This window comes from Marmota monax, unplaced genomic scaffold (assembly GCF_021218885.2).
Source record: "Marmota monax isolate L192 unplaced genomic scaffold, Marmota_monax_Labrador192_F-V1.1 WCK01_AAM20220418_F8-fsc00005, whole genome shotgun sequence".
NCBI classification, from domain to species: Eukaryota; Metazoa; Chordata; class Mammalia; order Rodentia; family Sciuridae; genus Marmota; species Marmota monax.
The window spans coordinates 23,873,941-23,889,231 of record NW_026692254.1 but is presented as its reverse complement, the minus strand read 5'-3'; the positions used below and the strand labels follow the sequence as shown (position 1 = coordinate 23,889,231).

General features: G+C 38.1%; 1 protein-coding gene across 10 annotated transcripts in view; it reads right to left on the bottom strand.

Moving 5' to 3' along the window:
* Akap13 (A-kinase anchoring protein 13) overlaps nucleotides 1-15,291 on the bottom strand; it is a 353,536-nt gene that overhangs the window by 286,461 nt on the left and 51,784 nt on the right. Inside the window, exon 2 of one of the 10 annotated variants that reach the window (XM_046436778.2) lies at nucleotides 858-928. The exons of the other annotated variants lie outside the window; for them this stretch is intronic. The gene's annotated coding sequence lies outside the window, so the exon portion shown is untranslated. The remainder of the gene's footprint in view (nucleotides 1-857; nucleotides 929-15,291) is intronic. 10 annotated transcript variants of the gene reach the window in all.

The following is a 15,291-nucleotide window of genomic DNA, read 5'->3' as shown; positions in this document are numbered from 1 at the left end:
CATAGAATCAATGTCTTCCACAGATTGTTGGATTTGGCACTTACTTTGTTCCAAATCAAAAAGAGAATCTCACCTGGTTTGCATTTCCAAAGGTATGACTAACTTTCACAGTCTACAAGCATATATTATTCAATATATCCTTCAAGGTACAAAGATGGTATAGAAAAGGTGAACAGGGGGCTGGGGTAGTGACTCAGCAGTAGAGTGCTTGCCTAGCATGTGCAAGGCCCTGGGTTCAATCCTTAGTACCACATAAAAATAAAAATAAAGGTATTGTGTCCAACTATAACAACAACAACACATTTTTTTTAAAGAAAGAAAAGGTAAATAGGAGGGATTAGGGGGAGATAAATGTGGCTAAAGAAAAGAGAATAAAAGGGAACACTGTGAAAGAGGCTGAAAAAAAGCACAGGTGTCAGACCGTAGGCCTACTTAGGCTTCATAAAGCACTTCAGTCTTTAAGACCAAGAGCAATAATCACATGCACATTTTAAAGGATCACTTGGTTATATCATGGACAGCAGAGTGCAAGAAGATATCAGGATTCAAACTAAAAGACTATGGCAGCAGCTAAGATACAAGGGAATAGCTGGGGTAGGATCATAGTGATGAAGATGGAAAGAATGGATGGACAACAGATATTCAGGACATTAAAAGTCAACAATATTTGCTGAAAAGTATATGGAGTAAGAAAAAAGGAAATGTCTAGGATGATTTCTAAATTTATGTGTTGCATGAAGCAGACTAAGAGTTGTATCATTTGAGAGCAGAAAGGAGAAGACTGTGAATTTGTGTGTCTTTTCCCCCAGAAGACTTGCAGCTATGAGTTCTAACAGTGCATTCTCAACTCGTCTTACCTAATTGGTTAAGGAGTCACTGGCAAGAAGTCTATCTAAATGATTTCAGACTTCCTCTTAGCATCAATTTTCTGAAAAAAAAAAAAAAAAAACATAGCTAGGAAAAGGGAACACCTGTTTTCATGAAAACTGATCTGATAATCAGCTAGAGGTTAACAAGTATCACACACTACAGTTTGGAAGGCACATCTCATAAAAGCACAATGCCAAAATTCAAAGTAATTCCCCAACAAAACATCAAAGAGTAGTAAAAGTGTTATATGCTGCATTTTTGCTTCCAGCCCCAAACTATCTTCTTTCTTGTAATTAAATAAATGACTATGTTACCATAATATTCTATAATAAAAATGTTAAAAGATCAATTAATTTAATGTTTAAATTTCCTTCTTTGTTTTCTATACATACTGCTAGGATACACATATTTATCTTTTGAAGCCTACTGATAACTGAATGGATCTCAAACCCTGAGGACTGACCCGCCTGACCACAGCCAAGGTAGGTATTTTTCAACGTAGAATAGTACTTTTATTTTCTACTGATTACAGCAGCTAGCTGGAACATTGGATATGAAAAGTTCTGTGAATTTCAACTAGCCATCAAACACCAATACAATTCATATAAGATAGTGTCAGTAAAATGACACAGATAAGTACAATGAGAAAGAAAATAGCATAAAATTTATGCCAGGCCCAGTGGCGCACACCTGTAATCCAGCAACTTTGGAGGCTGAGGCAGGATGATTGCAAGTTTAAAGCCAGCCTCAAGGACTTAGCAAGGCCCTAGTCAACTTATTAAGACCCTGTCTCAAAATTTTAAGTGCTAGGGATGTGGCTCAGTGGAAAAGTACCCTGGGTTCAATCTCTAACAAAAAAAAAAAAAGGATTTTTTTAAAAAAGAAAGAACGAAAATGGCATAAAATTTATTACTGCTATGGCTATGCTCCCTACCTCATCTACAACCAAAAAGTACATAAAGGTGTTTCCAGCTTCCACTAAGCCAAAGCAAGCAAAAGGGAGAGGAAAGGAGAAAGAAAAAACTTAAATCAATTTCTCATTGGTTTTAAAGTTACTAGTAGAGCATAGGGAAAGATTCTGAAACAATAGGTTTTAACTATGAGTTATTTAAACTCCAAATGTACCAAATTATTACTTAGGCCCATCTAGAACAGTTACCAGAGAATTTGATGATAATAGCTAATAACTATAGCTTGAACTTACCACAACTCCAGATTGGCCGGGTACAGTGTTGCACACCTGTAATCCAAGAGGCTCAGGAGAGTTCAAAGCCAGCCCCAGCAACGGCGAGGTGCTAAGCAACTCACTGAGACCCTGTCCCTAAATAAAATACAAAATAGGGCTCCGGATGTGGCTCAGCAGCTGAGTGCCCCTGGGTTCAATACCTGGTACCAAAACAAAACTCCAGATTGCCCTCATATCCAACAAATCCTTTTAGCCCCATTCCCTCAGTTTCAGCTGCTACTCACGTACAGACTGCTCTTGACACGGATTCTCCAGCTCTAACTACTTGCCTAAGCTCCATAACCTAACTGTCTTGACAAACATACTAGTCCCAGTGCACAAACCCATCTTCTCATTTACTGTCCTTTAGCTCATTAATAGTCTCACCTCAAGCCTTATGCAGCTATTTCCTTCTCCTTTATTTCTCACATTATACCTCAACAAATCCCATTATTTTTCCTCTACAACTGCTATTTATCCATCCCTACTGCCCAACTCCTTATCCTCTCTCATGAGTCATAGCTTCTCTTCTATTCTCCTTGCCTCTAACCACTTATCCAATCCTCCATGAATACCACATGGATCAACTCTACCACAATTTGGATATGAATGTTAATTTTCTTATCAAACCTTTCCAAGGATCTCTTGCTTTCTTCACAATAAGGTCAAATCTCCTAAACCCAAATTAATGTCTGTTATCTTTACTTCCTGCTGTCACCACACTAGCAATAAAACTAGACCACTCGGGCTGGAGATGTGGCTCAAGTGGTAGCGCGCTCGCCTGGCATGCGTGCGGCCCGGGTTCGATCCTCAGCACCACCTACAAACAAAGATGTTGTGTCCGCCGAAAACTGAAATATTTATTTTTTTAAAAATATTTGTTTTTTAAAAAAATTCTCTCTCTTTAAAAAAAAAAAAAAAAACTAGACCACTCAACAGCCAGGGCACTTCTACAACTAAGTCAAAATAAACAGAAGAAAACCTTCAGTATGGTGCCATTATAGTGAGACAACTAGGAATAATCTTTGGCTATCTCCATTCCTGCCTTATTAATTACTTCAAGTATAAGGCAGAATTTTTTCACAGGTATTTTTTCACCAAGTCAGTCTATAAGTATATACTACAATAAAGGTGAAGTCACAGTACCCAGGAAGTTCAAAGGAAGATGTAATTAAATGAATGTTCATCAGAAGAGATTGCCACATTAACTACTTCCATAATAGGCAGGTTAAAAAAAAAACATAATTAAATGACATTTCAGGAAACAGAATATCCTACATAACTAAGTTTCCTGATAAATTTACTTCTGCATTAATGATTAATAAAAATCCTAAAATTATTAGTTGTACCTCTAAAATTAGAACATGTTAATCAGTTTCCTTTAGGCTCACTCTTAGAGATGCCATCATAGATTTTGTGGATTCCAAAAGCCAGGTTTAGAGATGAAGCCCCTTTCAGTGTTAAGGGGTCAAACTGCAACATCCAGCATCTTTCAAAAACATAAATAACGTTAAGGAAATTCATTTCAAAGAACTGCTTTATACTAACTTGCCAGTACTTATCAGAGATCAGATGATAAGGGTTTTTTGATTAAGTATATGGAGGAAAAGAAGGGAACAAAACATTTATTACACACCTTGAGACAAAAAAAGATATTAAATAGAAAAAACAAAATTCAAGAACTTGTACAACTTCTGTTAATTTCCTCAGTAGTGAAACAGATTTCAAAATGGCTATGATGATTGTACCACATAAAGAGTTAATTTCTGTGGTAAAAGAATACTCAAGGGCAAAGGGGCCCAGAAAATCCTCCAGGAAGTAAAAGGTCCCAAAAGTAAAGTAGAAGGCCATAGAGAATGGAATCATTCCCCAGAACTATTTAACTTAACTAAATTCTTATTGAACTATAATCCTGTTCCCACAAAAACTCTGTGGCCATGTCTTCTAAGTAGAATTTAAAAGTTCATTTTGTAGTTCTAGACAACCTAAAAGGATTGTTTTGCTTGTTGGAATTTCACTACATTAGTAGCAGCTTCTTCCTGGCTTTTCCGAACACTTAAAAATGACAATCAATATAAAGTAACAATTTGATTCTAACCAACTGCTTACTCCTGTGTGAACACCATTTGCAATCATGTCAAAGGTTCACTGCACCAGAATAAAATTAAAAACATAACCACTTAAGATTTCATTTCCATACCTAATAATCACATTTTATCATTCCTTACCAGGATTCACTGGCCAAAATGTATTAATGTCATCACTGCTGTCTACCACTTTGGTTGTTTTCTATTCTGTTTGTTTGATGAGCCTGGTACTCCATTCTAGCCTGAGTTCTAATGTTCAGCCCACGTTTAACATCTGTCAGGATGTTCATATAACAAGTAACTAGCCCAAGTAGAAAGCCCTAAATCGCTAAATAAACCAGTTTAGCAATTAACAGAGTGGGTTAATATTAAGAATTCTGCTTTATAACTGTCCAGAGTCCAAACATCTCACATCCCTTTGTATTCTTTATAGCACCAAACTTTAACCTGAATCACTAAGAAAATAATTTCTACCAGTAAATGTCAGCCAAGGGGAAAACCCTGAATTCCTGTACAAATATACTAACCGCCTTTCTGTTTCCAAGAAGGATACTATGGTAACAAAATAATTAACAGATTATAATGAGTGTGCTATTTGATAAAGTTAGAGTGTCAATGGGAAGTTTTGGCTATCAAAAGAGACTTGATGGTCTAAATACCTCCTAAACAGAGGAAATAGGAATTCTAGAATCATAAATCAATCTCTCCCTCCCCCCATATATAAGATATATATCAATCTCTCTCCCTCTCCTCATATATACAGATAAGGATATATAAATATAGCCATGCATCTAGTTATATTCATGGACATTTGTGTATATGTATGTGTGTATATACATACGTATGTATGTATACATACATATATATTTAAATAAAAGGAAGAGCACAAAAAAGGTTTAAGAATTTGATATTTAAGGGTACTATGAGAAAACAGACATTCTTCAAATCTCATCCCTCTGGTAGATACTCTTTGCCCATATTACTAGAACCTTATTTCTGGTTCTACTTACATGAAAAATAAGGAATAGTACTATACCATGGAAAAATCCTTGTTGAGTAGGCAGCCCATTGAATCAATGAAGTGAGCGGATTGCCTGAGAACCCAGTTAGTTATCAGATAACACTTAAATTAAAATTGCTGATAAAAATCAATACATTTCAGCAGGGTGCAGTGGCAGATGCCTATAATCTAGCGGCTCTGGAGGCTGAAGCAGGAGGATCACGAGTTCAAAGCCAGCCTCAGCAAAAGCAAGGCACTAAGCAACTCAGTGAGACCCTGTCTCTAAATTAAATACAAAACAAGCCTGGGGATGTGGCTCAGTTGTAAAGTGCCCCTGAGTTCAATCCCCAGTACCAAAACAAAACAAAAAAATACAATTCAAAAGAATATGCCTTATTAAGAACCCAAGTCATCTTCTTTCTATGCAGCAACTGAATACCAAAGTTAAAACTAAGGGTCTAGGAGCTGAAAACACAATGCCGAAAGGAAAAGAAAAACAAGTTTTAATATGAGCAGGATATAAGGGGATCATGAGATTTCTAATTCTGATGGAGAACAAAGGGGACACCATAGGACCAGAAAGCAAGAAAGGGGAAATTACTTCATCCTTTCTTCTTTCTTAGCCTTTTAAACCATGAAAGGTGAACAATTTAAATTGAAAGATGCTTACGTTTTGTCCCTGTCATCTCTCTCTCATACTAGCTGAATGACACTGGGCAAATTATTGAACTAGAATCTATTTAAAAAAAAAAAAAAAGGAAGGAGAAAGGGATAGAAAATAAATTTTTAATACTATTTTAATGTAATTTTAACACTCCATTGAGCTTTGTGAAGTACAAGCCCTGGCTCACAATAGATGCTTGTCAAAAATAAGTTCCTACCTTTTTCCCTTTTCCTGAGAAATGCAAAAAACAGACCTGAATCCACCAGTAGATCATAATACTGTTCTAAAAAAGTATGTTGTCCACAATCCCTATATCAATCTACAAAATTAAAAGCACTGCTGAGCTACAATCAGGGTGGTGGTGAAAGAAGAAAAAGATTATTCTTTTTACTTTGAGTAGTATCTAAACACTTTTGTAATAAATATGTTTTATACAGTTAGAAAGAACTGCCAGGAAAAGAAAATGTTCGAAGAAGCATTTCACCATTTTCATTCTAGAACTGTTTGTTAAATGTTTAGTAAGATAGTGTGTACTATCCTAGGCTTAGCCACCCCTAACTGGGTTAAAAAAGATGTTGTATCCGCCGATAACTAAAAAAAATAAATAAATATTAAAAAAAAAAAAAAGATTTCATAATCACCCTGAGGGGGCGAGGAAACAGAGCACTTCTTAAGACGAGCCAAATCAGCCAAAACTATTCATTGTTTACAAACACTCTGTGGATGTCTTCTCAAAAGGTAAAGTATCAAAGCAAACTGAACTACAGTATAAGAGTTCCCTATAACAAAGCTAAGACCCCCTCCCAAAAAAAAAATCCCTTCCCATCCACTTCCCCCAACTCTGCCAGAAAATGAAGGCTTCTTGTATATCCAAGTCTGAGAAGTAGCAACATAGCTTAAAGGAAAAAGAAGTTCTAAAGGCCTTTTAACAAATGGCACTAGAACAAGCAGATATGCATATCCAAAAAAGTAAACTCAGCTCACAAAAATTAACCCAAATATTGACCTCAGGCATAAACCTAAAAACAAAAACTATACAACTTTTAGAAGAAAACAGAAAAAGTTTTTATGATCTTGACTAAGGCAACGACCTCTTAGATATGACACAAAGTATGTGATCCATAAAAGAAAACATGATACCCTAGACTTGTCAATTCATAGCCCCCAGAATAGCTATAATGAAATGGATTAACAATACCAAGTACGGGAAAACTAGAACACTCATAAAAATGCTGGTGGAAATGTAAAATGTATACCACTTTGAAAAGCAGTTTAACCCAGAAATTTCAATTTTAAGTATCTACATATGTGAAAACTTGACCACAAAAAGATCTGTACAGAAATCTTCAAACCTTCAAATGTCACCAGAATGCTGAGCTTAGAGATCTTACCTACAATTTTTGTAGTTCTCTTTATATCAGACTGTTGGTTCTTACAACTGCTCTATCAGCCCCTTTTGTAAAATCCAATTACGTTTTTTAAATTTTATTTTAAAAATAAATAAGTACAATTTATTTTTAAATAAAAATACTACACCATCTCCAAACTTAATCCTTGGCCTCTTAAATGGCCATCATTTCTTTGGTAGAGGCTAGAAAAAGAAACAGCTTCTTCCAATTACATATATGGTAAGAATAACTGGAAGGGCGTGAGAAAGCAGCTTTTCTGGGAAAAAGAGAAATGTGTGAGAGTGCTATGATGCACCACTCTGTTGACATCTTTGGTAGAGACAGACTAAAACTGAAAACTAATTAAATAAAGATTGCTTTACCTATGTAGCTTGAATACAACAACATCTACTGATGAATATAGAAAGAAAAAAGCTGTTTTATTTACATGACAACTGCCTAAGATTTTGCATCAGCTCCACATTATCAAAGTCAGGTCCCTCCTGGATCGAACCCATGAATTTACAATACATACTCAGTTAAAATAGGAGCAATATTTCAGAACACAAATTCCAGGAAAAGGGAAATTTTTAAAAAAGCTTTCATCCACAAAACAGATTTATGCCATAAACATGAAGCTAAAGTTATATAAACAAGTTGGGAACATGCCAGTCATGGTTAAAAGAAAAGGCAATAGGGAGCATATGTTGAGAGCCACAGCCGAAGGGGCCCCAGCAAACTTTCAGACTGCCAGCTGATGATTGGCTCACAGCGACCCCAGCAACTTCTAGCTGATTGGCTTCTCTGCGGTGATGCTCATTGAGCTGTTTCCCGGCCCTTTCAGACTGCCAGCTGATAATTGGCTCACAGCAGCCTCAGCAACTTCTAGCTGATTGTCTCCTCTACGGTGATGCTCACTGGGCTGTTTCCCTGCCCTTTCAGACCACGGAGCTGCTCACTGGGGGACTTTTTCGGCTCCGCCCACGCGACCCAGCCAATCAGCCTCAAGAGCAGGAGGAGGGGGGGAGGTGGAGAGGATTGTGGGAAGCCGATGGTGGCAGTTAGGCTCTGAGGGTTTTTCCTGAGGAGCTGTGTGGTTTGGTGTGTGTGATTCTAAAAATAAAGTTCGTTTCTTTTGACAAGTGGCTCCTGAATTGTGCCCAGCCAGACTGAGGCATTTGGTGGCTCCCACAGGGAATGACTGAGGGTAAGTGATAAGGTAAACTGCTCGCCCCTGAGGGCAGGGCGAGAGGATGGGTAGCCATTTTAAGATTCCTCTTTTGTTTTGCTTCACTTTTGTTTTAAGTTGCCTGTCCCTGGAGATGAGTGAGACGGAAGAAAAACCGTTCACATCTGAGGAAAAAATATTTACGTCGAGGAACAGATAGGGAGAAAGGACGGAAGCACATTTCAGGAGGATAGAAAGGCTATAATGATTTTTTGTTGTTCCATTTTTATTTCATTCTGTCTCGGTTTTGTTTGGCGTCATCTTGTTGGGTTGTATTATAGTGGAAATATGGGATCAGAAATTAGTAAAAAAACAAACCAAAAGAGTGTTAAGTAAATTGTTAGAGGAAGGAGGCATCCCAGTAAAATCAAGAGCAGTCAGTGCATACGTTGATACAATACAAAAATGTAGCCCATGGCTTTTTGAGGAGGAGTTGTTGAATATATCACAAAGGAACCATCATGGTGAAGATTTAAAAAGAATAGAAAAGAACAGCCCAGGGACTCTGCCAGTTGGCACATTGCCATTGTGGACGTTCCTTTCTGGTTTGCTTAGTCCAAAGCCTTCAGTTCAGACAAAGATAGAGGAAGAAAGCTTAGAGCAGAAAAAGCCATCAGGGGGAAAGTTACAAAAGGAGACTGCTACTAACAACTTTCTATCACCAGAGGGCGTAAGTGTCCAACCAACAGCGCCACCTCTACAGGAGACTGCTACTAACACCTTTCTATCACCAGAGGACATAAATGTCCAACTAACAAGGCCACCTCCATATGCTGGGAGGCCCCCAACCCCCACAGTTGATAGTTGGGATCCTGAGACAGGATCTCAAGTATTAACATGCCCTGTATTTGAGGTAGGAGGGGAGCAAATTCACCATGCTTTAAATTTCAAAATAGTGAAGCAGCTAAAAGAGGCTGTAACAACCTATGGTCCTCAAGCACCCTTCACTGTAAGCTAGGTCGAATCCATTAACAACTTGAACATGACACCAGCAGATTGGGCTAATATGTGTAAAGCTGTGCTAAATGGAGGACAATACCTGTTATGGAAGGTTGCCAATGAGGAATTTTGCAAGGAGAGGCCAGGCGAAATGCAGCAGCTGGTTATCCTCAGAGAAATCTAGATATGTTGTTAGGAAAGGGACCTTATGAGGATCAGCAGCAACAAATTGCATATGATCCTGGCGAATACGCACAAATTGCTGCAGAGGCGGTTAGGGCATGGAAGACTTTACAAGGACATGGAGGTTTACAAGGTCAATTATCTAAGGTAATACAAGGAGCTAATGAATCTTATGCTGAATTTGTAGCTAGGCTTATTCAAACAGCTACCAGAGTTTTTGGGAATACAGAACAGGCAAAGCCATTAATAAAACAACTGGCTTATGACCAAGCGAATCGTTGGTGCAGAGAAATCATTAGACCATGGAAACATGAGGATTTAAACACATATATTAAATTATGTAGAGACATTAATGAACAAGAGCAAGTCGTGGCAGCTGCAGTAAAACAGGCTTTAGATGCCAGAGACATTAATGAACAAGGGCAAATTGTGGCAGCTGCAGTAAAACAGGCTTTAGATGCCAGGCCAAGAACATGCTACAATTGTGAACAAACAGCACATTTTAAAAGGAATTGCCCCATAGGAGGAGGGTTTAACAAAACTAGGTATCAAAGGAGTAGAATACCGGGTATTTGCCCACGATGCCGTAGAGGGAGACATTGGGCTAATGAATGCCGTTCTCAAACCACCATAGAGGGTACTCCATTATCAAAAAACGAACAACGACCAGGTGTTTATCCACGATATTGTGGAGAAAGGCACCGGGCTCCATTGCCAAAAAATGGACAGGGGGGCCCAATGCTCCGGGGCCCAAAACCACAAATATACGGAGCACTGGAGGAACCCAGCAGCCCCATCAGGGTAGTGCCCAGGACACATTGTCCATCAGATCCCTCATCAGACAAACCAGAGGGAGTGCAGGGTTGGACATCTGCGCCTCCGCCAGAGCAGTACTAGCTCGAGAGACGGGACTTCAAATCATTCCCACAGGGGTAAAAGGACCTCTTCCCAAAGGAACAGTAGGCTTCTTATTGGGACGCAGCTCTTCTACTCTAAAAGGACTTATGATAAGTCCTAGGGTAATTGATCCCGATTATGAAGGTGAAATAAAAATTATAGCCAGTTCTCCAAAGGGTATATCAGTAATTTCACCAGGAGATAGAATAGCACACTTACTAATAATACCCAGCCTACATGATAAATTTTCCAGTCGTGCTGTAGAAACAGGTTCCAAGGGATTAGGCTCCACAGGTGTAGACTGGGCTATGCTTTCTTTAAATTTAGATTCTCACCCCATGCTAAAACTGAATATTCAAGGAAATGAATTTAATGGGCAACTGGATACAGGTGCAGACTTTAGCATCATCTCTCGTCAAGAATGGCCAAAACATTGGCCATTACAACAAGCCACTCAAACGCTTCAAGGCCTAGGAGTGGCGACTAATCCCCATAGAAGTGCAATGGTATTAGATTGGAAGGATCCTGAAGGATGTCAAGGAACTATACAGCCATATGTATTGGATCATCTTCCCATAAATTTATGGGGACGAGATGTCCTAGATAAATTAGGTTTGACATTAACAAATAACATCAAGCAAAATGCACCCACTATTATGACTAGACAAGATTTTAGGAAAGGAAAAAGATTAGAAAAACAAGAACAAGGTATAGCAGCACCAATACAAATAGATCAAGGAACGGACAGACATGGGTTGGATTTTCAGAAAGGGCCACTGAGACAATAAAAATTACTCGGAAATCAGAAAGACCAGTATGGGTTCCTCAGTGGCCCCTGACTAAAGAAAAGATACAAGCAGCCCATGACCTGGTCAAACAACAATTAGCGGAAGGACATATACAACCTTCTGTATCTCCCCATAATACTCCCATTTTTGTCATCAAAAAGAAATCTGGTAAATGGAGATTATTGCAAGATTTAAGAGCCATTAATAATGAGATGGTTATTATGGGACCTGCTCAATCAGGGATTCCTCAATTGTCTGCTTTGCCAAAAACCTGGTATGTTTTAGTTATAGATATTAAAGATTGTTTTTTTCAATTCCAATTCATCCTGAGGATAGTCCATGTTTTGCATTTACTATCCCTGCACTGAATCATGAAGGTCCTGATCAGAGATATGAATGGAAAGTACTCCCTCAAGGGATGGCTAACAGCCCAACTATGTGTCAAATTTATGTTAACAAAGTAATCCAGCCACTTAGAAATCAAAATCCTGAACTACAAATATTTCACTATATGGATGATGTATTATTAGCACACAAAGCTAAAAACACATTGCTAGAATGGTATGCCACACTTACAAACTTATTAAAAAATTATAATCTAGAGATAGCAATAGATAAAGTACAATTAAATTTTCCAATTAATTATTTAGGAGTTCTATTATGCTCAACCATGGTCCGTCCACCAAAAATTCAAATACGAGTAGATCAACTCAAATCACTTAACGACTTTCAAAAGTTATTAGGAGACATAAATTGGATAAGGCCTTATCTAGGTATACCAACAGGAGAGTTGGGACCTTTATTTGATATCTTAAAAGGTCCATCAGATCCAAATTCACCCCGAGTGTTAACGCCTGAAGCAAGAAAGGCATTAAAAATCATTGAAACATATATGGAAAATATGCATTTGGATAGAATTGATATAAGTTTGCCTTTATTATTTATTGTACTACCAACGAAAAATATTCCTACACAAGTATTTTGGCAAGAAGGTCCATTATTATGGATACATTTATCTTATTCTCCTAACACTATTCTTACTAGGTATCCTGAGGCTGTAGGACAATTAATACTCAAAGGAATAAAAGCAGCAAAGGGAGTGTTTGGAATTTCTCCCAATAAAATTATTACTCCATATACTATGAATCAAATTGATGAGTTAGCTAATGAGTTAAATACTTGGGCAATAATCATGTGCAAATCTAATGTTTCATTTCATAACCACTTACCATCTAATCCTTTATTGTCTTTTTGGTCATCGCATCCTGTAATTTTTCCAAAAATGACAAGAAAAACACCTATCATGAATGCTCCAAATATATTCACTGATGGGTCAAATAATGGTACAGCAGCAATAGTTACACCTGATCAAACTTTTACATTTTTAGTACCCAAACAATCAGCTCAAAAGGTAGAGCTTAATGCAGTATTACAAGCTTTTGTGATGTTTAAAGATTCTGTATTTAATTTATTTTCCGATAGTCAGTATATAGTTAATGCTATAGTATCCCTTGAACATGCTGGTAGGATTTCCCCTTCCTCTACTGTTTTCTCTTTGCTTTCCACTATACAAAGTCTAATCTGGGACAGAAAAGATCCATTCTTTATAAGACATATCAGGGCACATACAGGATTGCCTGGAGCCCTTAGTTTGGGCAATGATTTAGCAGATAAAACTACACATGACATACATATTTTCACTACACTAGAAGAAGCTATAAATTTTCATAAAAAGTTCCATGTCAATGCTAATACTTTACAAAAGCGTTTTAAAATAACTAAGGAACAAGCTAGACAAATAAGAAAACAATGTCAAAATTGTGTGACCTTTTTACCACAAATTAATCTTGGAGTCAATCCTAGAGGATTGATACCTAACCATATTTGGCAGATGGATGTCACACACTTGCCAGAATTTGGAAAATTAAAATATTTGCATGTTACAGTTGATACTTCTGGATTTTTGATGGGCTCCCTTCATGCCGGAGAAAAAACTAAAGATGTTATAGCTCATTGCTTACAAAATTTTGCCACTGTGGGCGTTCCAAAACAGTTAAAAACAGATAATGCCCCTGGTTATACTTCTACCTCTTTTAAACAATTTTGCTCATCATTTGGCATTACTCATATAACAGGAAACCCATACAATCCACAGGGACAAGGCATAGTTGAAAGAGCTCATCAAACTATTAAAATGTACTTATTAAAGCAAAAAGAAGGAATTGGGAAGGGGTATATATTCCCCAAAGATAAACTTAAAATAACGCTTTTTACTCTAAACTTTTTAAATTTGGATTCATCAGGGCTTAGTGCTGCGGAAAGGAATATGTGTCCAAGAAATGTACATAAACCCAAGGTACTTTGGAAGGATATTCTAACAGTACAATGGAAAGGTCCTGACTCAGTAATTGTCTGGAGTCGGAGGTCTGTTTGTGTGTTTCGACAGGGAGAACAGCAGCCGATTTGGATTCCAGAGAGATTAACTAAAGTGATTTCTACAGACCAAAAAGAAGATGATTTGGCTCAAATCCATAACAACTGATATCCAAAACTCCAGTTTGGTTATTCTTACATCTGCAACAGAACCAGGATGCTTTTTTCAATATCTATTTTATTATTGCCCTTTCCCACATCATGAAGTTCTATTTTGTTTTTTGAGCTCATATAGACCTAGGTTAATGTTTTGCTGATCAGTTCTATTTTTTGACTATAGAGTTTTTAAACACTGCAATGGAGAGTTCACCTGTAAAAAGTTGTAAGGCCTTTACTATTATGTTATGTGTTGTATGTATTATGTGTGCACACTTGTGTTTTTTGTTATATGTTTGAATGTACGTATGTCCATATATCATATATGATGAGCGCTCATGAAAAAATGGATCCAAATGATTTTTTTTTAATTCACGTGATTTAAATGGCTTAATTTAAATTGGGTAAACAGCTGTTGAGAATTGTTTTAAAATGTGAACAAAAAAGGAGGTTAACAGATCTGTTTGTTTACTTTCACCTTTCCTTTTCATTATATTTAATAATTCTCTTCAAGACAATGTAAATTATTAAGAAAATTGTTTTCTTTTAGTGCCTTCTGGAATGTTACATAATTTTTTCTTTAGCCATTATTGCCAGAATTCCTATCTTCATCCCAGTGCCGATGAAGACAAAAATAAAACCAATCTACAGCTTCTGCAATAGCCATTACTGAACTGCTTGCAAAACTTGCCTGGACTATGAATCACTTGTATGCATTGTGAACTCACCTGTATGCATTGTGAACTATCTGTTGGTGCAGCAACTTTTGGTAGTGTTGGTGTATTTTTGCTAAAATTTGGGGACCAACAGAGGTGAGGCAAAGAACCTCACATCCCCCCCCCCCCCCCCCCCGCTGATACAAAGACCTATCTACAGGTGTGGCTATATACTGGACCGGTAGTCAGTGACGGGTAAGATCCAATTGCAGTGGTACCAACCTAAGACAGTAGGCTGACGCCTTGAGGTCAGCTCATCCGATAACGGGTAAGGACCATATGTACTATTGGACAACCTAAGGCAGGCACGGTCCCTAAGCCACATGCTTGTTGTTTAAACAGAGAGGGGGAGATGTTGAGAGCCACAGCCGCAGGGGCCCCAGCAAACTTACAGACTGTCAACTGATGACTGGCTCATAGCAGCCCCAGCAACTTCTAGCTGATAGGCTCCTCTGCGGTGATGCTCATTGGGCTGTTTCCCTGCCCTTTCAGACCACGGAGCTGCTCATTGGGGGACTTTTCTGGCTCCGCCCACGCGACCCAGCCAATCGGCCTCAAGAGCAGGAGGAGTGGGGGGAGGTGGAGAGGCTTGTGGGAAGCCGATGGTGGCAGTTGGGCTCTGAGGGTTTTTCCTGAGGAGCTGTTTTGTTTGGCATGTGTGGTTCTAAAAATAAAGTTCGTTTCTTTGACAAGTGGCTCCTGAATTGTGCCCAGCCAGACTGCGGCAAGCATATGACCAAGGTGATGGTTTTGATGAAGAGAAGGCAGATATTCTGA